The sequence below is a fragment of the Magnolia sinica genome, chromosome 2 (assembly GCF_029962835.1).
Source record: "Magnolia sinica isolate HGM2019 chromosome 2, MsV1, whole genome shotgun sequence".
In the NCBI taxonomy this organism is placed as follows: domain Eukaryota; kingdom Viridiplantae; phylum Streptophyta; class Magnoliopsida; order Magnoliales; family Magnoliaceae; genus Magnolia; species Magnolia sinica.
The window spans coordinates 66,725,212-66,731,856 of record NC_080574.1 but is presented as its reverse complement, the minus strand read 5'-3'; the positions used below and the strand labels follow the sequence as shown (position 1 = coordinate 66,731,856).

The following is a 6,645-nucleotide window of genomic DNA, read 5'->3' as shown; positions in this document are numbered from 1 at the left end:
AGTACATCACCCCATCCCCTCCTTTTTCAAAGAATCTACCCTCTTTCCACTCACCACTCCTCTTTTTCCCATTTTCAATATCCACCATACCCCTTTTTCAACTTTTCAACCCAAACCATCACCCATCACACCTCACCCATCCATATCTCCTCTCTCTCTCTCTCTCATTTCTCAAATCTCCAAGCAACTCAACCCCAAGCCTCATACGTCCAAGCTCCCATCTCCCTCTCAAGTGTGGTCCACCTTCCATCATCCATCTAAACTCTCCCATCTCTCATCCACACCATTAATCCCCCATCATCCACCATCCAAGGCATAGGCAAGGTGCATTTGAAGCCAAGGGAGTAAGGAGAAGGAAGATAAGGTGGGTGATCCACCGTCATTTCTCCTATTTTTTATGGGCCACATGTGGTGGGACCCGTTTGATGTATGCATGTATGAAATGGAGGGCCCATAGTGGCGGGGTCCCTCCTCTATCTCACCGTGTATCTCTCTCTATTTCTCTCTCTTTCCCTCTCTTTCTCTCTTCCTTAGAATGAAGTGGGCCCCACCAATATATTAAATCTACTCCATCCATCAAATAGGGTGGCCCACCTCATTTTAGGAAAGATCCCCCCCTATTTAGAGTAAATGATATATTATAATATTTTATTAATATTTATATATATGGTAGGCCATGATCATGTGGGACCTACCTTGATGAGCATGGGCCACTCACGCGTGGGACCCACCATGAGGCAGTGTTTATCCAACCGTCCAGCGTCCAGAGACGCTGGACGTAGGCGTACAGCATGGCTAACAAAAAAAAACAAAAGGAAGAAAAAGTTACTTTTTAGTGGACTGCTCATGCAGGCCCCACCTTGATGTATGTATGTGATCCACACCGTCCAATCTATTCTCCAGTCTTCTTTAGGCGTTGAGCCAAAATTTTAAGGCGATCTGATCATCAGGTGGGCCATACCATCTAAAACTATGTAAAGACATGCCAGATCATAAAAAGTACTCGATGGGACTCACCTGAAGTTTGAATGTAGGTGAAACTAGTTCTGGATGGGTAGAACAGTGGGATACACATAATGGGTGGGCTGGATTGTGAAATCACATCTCGGTGGGCCCCAAAACAAAAAAAAATATAATAATAAAAATTTTTTAAAGCAGCAGCGCTGCTGCTGCTGCAGTGACGAGCGGACGGTCACTGGGGCCTCACGGCTCCAGCTGTGGGCCCCCACGGTGATGAGTTTCGATCATCAACAGCGAGCATTTGATGGGTCCCCTTTGATTATGGTCTGTCCCCAAAAATCGTATACTGATCTCAAGTGGGCCACACCATCCAAAAATCATGTGAATATATGCCTAAAACATATAAAATTATTTGGTGGGGCCGACCTGAAATTTGGATGCGGTTGAAACTTGGTTTGGATGGTCAACCAGGTGGGACACACATGATGGGTGGACTGGATTTGCAAATCACATTACAGTGGACCCCCAGGTCCACGTGACCTTACAAACAGGTTGGCTGGCAAATAAACATTACCGTGGGCTAGGCCCACGTGACCCTATCCACGGGTTGCATGGCAAATAAACATCCTGGTGGGCCCCCTGGTCCCGTGACCTTATGAATAAGTTGGATTTCAAATGAACATTTCAGTGGGCCTTACCCAAGGTCCAAGTGACCTTATGAATAGGTTGGATTTCAAATAAATATTATGGTGGGCCCTAGGCCCATGTGATGGAGCCATATTGATGTATTTCTGGCCGTTGGGGAGGCCCACCTTGATATATATAAGGCCCATGAGATTAGGCCCATTCGACGTATGGGTGGCCCGTTGTCGAGGCCCACTCTGATATATGTAAGGCCCATGTTACGAGACCCATTGTGATGTTTTCAAAGGCCCATGGAGTATGACCCATTGCAATGTACATGAGGCCATTGATGCGGCCCACTTGACTTATATAAGGCCCATATGAGGCAGCCCACTTAATGAACCTAAGGACCGTTGGGACGAGGCCCAATAAGATGTAAATAGGTCCATTACAATATGTGATTCATGGAAGGCCATTCCTTGGGAGCGATGTTGGTTTGACGTCCACATTGATAATGTTGGTTAAATGTCCGCATTATAGCTCTCCCTAAGGCCCTCTGATAGGCCCAAACTTGTGGTAAGTAGGCCGTCTAGGCCCATCTCCATTATACCTAGAACCCATCTCTTATTACATGTATAGTATAGATCCATGATTCATGATCATATGCATCATATGTATGCCTGATATGAGAAGTGACTGATCATAACATATGCCTTCGGGCAGATCGTTTATGGACTCCCTGGCAGGTGGAGCTGCCCCACATGAGTGCTCGGTACGCGCAGGATTGTTTCATGTATGATAGTATGATTCATGCACTTGCATTAGTGTGATTGTGATTACTGTATGCCCTAGTGATATCAGGGCCATAGCCTCCACAGACACATCGTGAGTGGCTGGATTGGATACCGAAAATATTGTTACTAAGCATCGGGGCGCCATAGATGTCCCTGGGTGAAAATCCCTAAACCCGATGGTACCAGAGGATGACTCCAATGTCAAGACTGAGTGGATATATGAGCGCACGAGGGCCGAATACCAGGAGGCCGCGTCTCCCACTGTGTCGTGGTCGGTTGGAAAGGGGTGTGGCCTTACTCGCCCGAGGGTAGGGGGCAATACTAGGCTGAGTTTGACCAGCTCGCGAATGGGTCCGCTATCGACGTGCCGGATAGGTATTGGCAGACTATTGGCTAGGCGGATAGTGAGGTTTCTTACGCTCACTTGGACTGTGCGGCTAGGGGAGCGACAGTGCCATTTGGAGTGTATTGAACCCCGGTGATTATCCAGAATGAGAACTGTACTGATACATGATGAGGATTGGCATGCTTGAGTTGCATCTTGCATCGCATGGCCGTGTTATGGCCGATAGCATTCATATCTTGCACCGCATAGCCTTGGTATGGCTGATTGCATTCATGTGCTCATTACCATGATTCCACATTACTCTGACCTTGCATTATGAGCACGCTTATATCACACACACACTTACACCACCCTCTAAGCTTTCCATAAGCTTATGCACGATTGATGCGTGCAGGTGACGCCAGGACGCAGTCGCAGCCATAGTCTCACTGTAGTTGGAGCGTGCAGCCGAGCTTCTGGAGTTTTTTTTCTTTTATTACATTGTATTTTCCCCTTTCAGTCGCATTGTACTAAAAATTTTTTGATCATAGTGGATTTTGTGGTGGTGTTCTTGTGCTTATTGTTTGTGGGTTATGCTTTTGTTATGCTCATTATGAATCATACTAATGATTTGAAACCCTCCTTGTAGTATCCCAGGATCGGAACCTGGTGAATGGGTGCCGGGATCTGAGAATGGGGTTCTACGGAGGCTGTCGGCGCCGGATTCGGCGATCGGGAATTTTGTGAGCCCGGTTTCCGAGTTCGGGGTGTGACAGTAGATCTTCGGGGAGATATTCGTGCTTTATGGGGAGATCCATTGAATGCTTGAGATGCAAGTGGCTAAGGCTTCCTTGATGTCCATATCATACATCGGATTGCAGAGATCCTCGTATCTCATCCTTAGACATGTTAAAAAAGAGATAGAGATTAAAAACCCCTAAGAGAGAGAGAGAGAGAGAAACCCTAGAGGAGTAGAAGTGGATTGAGATAGGGGAAACGAAGAGAGATGGTCGATTGAGATAGGGAAAAGGGGAAATAGAGAGAGAGGGTTGATTGAGAAAGGTATAGTAGAGGTGGAGATGGCGATGGCTGTCGCTGCATCTAAAGGGAGAGAGAAAGAGAGAGCGCGTCGAGAGGGGAGAAAAAAGGATTAGGTTTTTGGTAGGTATGGTATTTATACCCAATCACGGACCGACGCCTAATTTTAATTAGCGCCGGTAAACTAGTGACGCACATCGTCGGCTAAGCAAAGTTTTGTTGTAGTGGCGTGAGATTATGAACTGGATAATTTCTTAATCTTGGGTGTTTCACAATCAATATTTTGTTTTCAGGTACTCAAGTAAATCGGTTTCGGAAGCAGCTGAATGGGAACGATGAGGTAATGCAATGTTGTAGACCGCATTTCATTCTCGGTGGTCTAATGTTGTAACCATGACCTAGGCCTTGCCCTTAATTTTGGATTATTATTATTATTATTTAAAAAAAAAGAAGAAGAAGAAAGCTGCCAGAATTCTCTATTAATTGGTGTGTTTGGGTGTACATCACAAATCAAGATTTGGGCATATATAGGTGGTGAGGCCACCCCGTTTGATCTGTACCCATGTTTGGTGCAGCTTGGTAGGACTTGAAGCAAGCTGACTGTTATTTCTAGGCAGAAACTAAATCAGCCCGTGTGCACTCCCTGTGACACCCAAACATGACCTTATCTATCACACATCAGTTGTGTACATGCATGATTCATGAGTTGAGTTTCTTCAACATGTTCTTGTTTTACAGGTTACCTTGACCTTGAACATATCCATGGACTTGCAATCAACATTTACATGGAACACAAAGCACGTGTGGTACACTTTCATTATAGTGGTTTTCTATTCTTATTTTATTTGTTCATAATATGTTATCAATGTTTCATCTCTCAGTTAACTATGCTTATGATATTACTGAAAAACCACTAGGCTTGTTAGCAGTGCTATCATTGTTAAGTTAGTGTTTGGATTTATCCATTTCACCATTGGAGCACGTCGGTTTCCTCAAGTGTACTTGTTTTGCAATTGAGATTGCAAAACTTACAATAGCATCTTAGGATTCTCAACTTTCGAATAGTATTTTTCACTGATTTAATGTAATTGATCATATTCATTCAAGTGGTACCCAGTAATTGATCATATCGAGTTTTGGATGTGTTAATTACACAAATAATTTTCATTATTATTATTTTTTTAAATTAATGAGAAACGCTGATGGTTTTAGTTGTCGCCCTTAGCTGTCGAAAATGCCAATGGCTATAACCGTCGCACTCAGCCATTGGTGACGCCAACGGGTTTAGCCATCAAATACGCCGATAGTTCAAATCCGTCGGTGAGAAACGCTGACGCCCCCTTTCCCGGCGGCCCGTCTGACCGCTTTTAACCATTGGAGAAAATCATTGCCGACGGTTTTTAGCTGTCGGCGTTGTCTTGTTTTTTTTTTTTTTTTGTAGTGATTATTTCCTCTCTTTGAAAGAAAAGGACAAGTCATGGTTACATGACCAAGGTCCATTGACACATGGGCTGAGATGACAAGGGAGTTCCTTAAAAATTTCTTCCCCATCATAAAACAAATACCTTAAGGAAAAAAATTACGAATTTTGTGCAAAAAGAGGATGAGACCTTTGAATGTTGGGAGCGATTTAAGGATCTCATAAATTCATGTTCACAACATGGCTACGAAACATAGCGTATAACAAGCTTTTTCTATGAGGGATTGACCTCACCCATCCGCCAATTTGTGGAGATGATGTATAATGGGGAATTCATGAACAAGAAAGTCGATGATGCGAGGGATTATTTTGATGAACTTGCTGAAAATGTGCAATCATGGGATACCTCCTCAAGAACTACCACTTCTAAGCCTACTCCATCAAAGAAAAGGGGAGGAATTTATGTTTTAAAATAGGAAGATGATATAAATGCAAGAATGGCCAAACTCACAAGAAAAGTCGAGGCCATGGAACTTAAGGTAGAACCTGAAAAGGCTGCGGAAGTTGTTTGTGGTATTTGTGCTTGTAACACACATACAATTGAGAATTTCCCAACAATTTCTGCTTTTCAAGAGATATTGAATGGGTAATCAAATGCCATAAATAATTAGCAAAGACTTTTCAGAAGACCCACATCAAATACATACAACTCTAGTTGGAGGAACCACCCAAATTTTAGTTGGAGGAATAGACAAACGGCTAACCCACATGTAAGACCCCGTCTATTCCATACAACTTTCTATGCTTATAAACACAATGATCGACGCCCTTAGCTAGACTTGGATTTGTCGTTCATAGTACACATCTAACTAACCAAAACCCCAAGACTTCGAAATATATCTCATATCGACCGCCCCGTCGCTGCGATCGTGGAAGTACCATTTGTGCATTTGTACGATACTCGCTTAGAGAGATACACTGCAAAGAATTGTTGTTGTATCATGTGCGCATGGCGCCATGTACCCCATTCCACACATCTGCACAATACATGCCATACACACATGTGTGAGAGAATCTCTACCCATGTGTGTGATGTCACACACCCATACCTCCCCTCTCTCATGTGCTCCCTTAAGTCAACTTCTCTCCATTCCATACCGCATGTATGACATCATCACACCATGCCATCTCATGCTCCTTTAATCCACCGTTAATTACAAATCATGAATTAATTGTCATAATCTTAGTCTAAGCTAATCAAGATAACATTAATTGAATCTAACCACATTTTAACAATTTCTCTACAAATAGTCCTTCATCCCTTAGTATTTCACCATTTTTCTACACAAGAGAGAGAGAGGAGTGATCTTGGTGGGCCATCAACTCTACCAATCACATCCCTTCCATCCATCTCAACCATCCATCTAGTCCACTAAGGTGAGTACACCCTCTCCACTCTTATGGTTTGTTCTCTTTTTTATTAT

The 6,645-nt window shown here is 43.6% G+C and overlaps 1 non-coding gene across 1 annotated transcript; it reads right to left on the bottom strand.

The window, feature by feature from the left end:
* Nucleotides 1–5,303: 5,303 nt before the first annotated feature.
* LOC131238176 (small nucleolar RNA R71) lies at nt 5,304–5,408 on the bottom strand. Its single transcript, XR_009167586.1, has one exon. It is a non-coding gene; the product is annotated as a small nucleolar RNA R71 (small nucleolar RNA).
* Between the last annotated feature and the right edge of the window lie 1,237 nt (nt 5,409–6,645).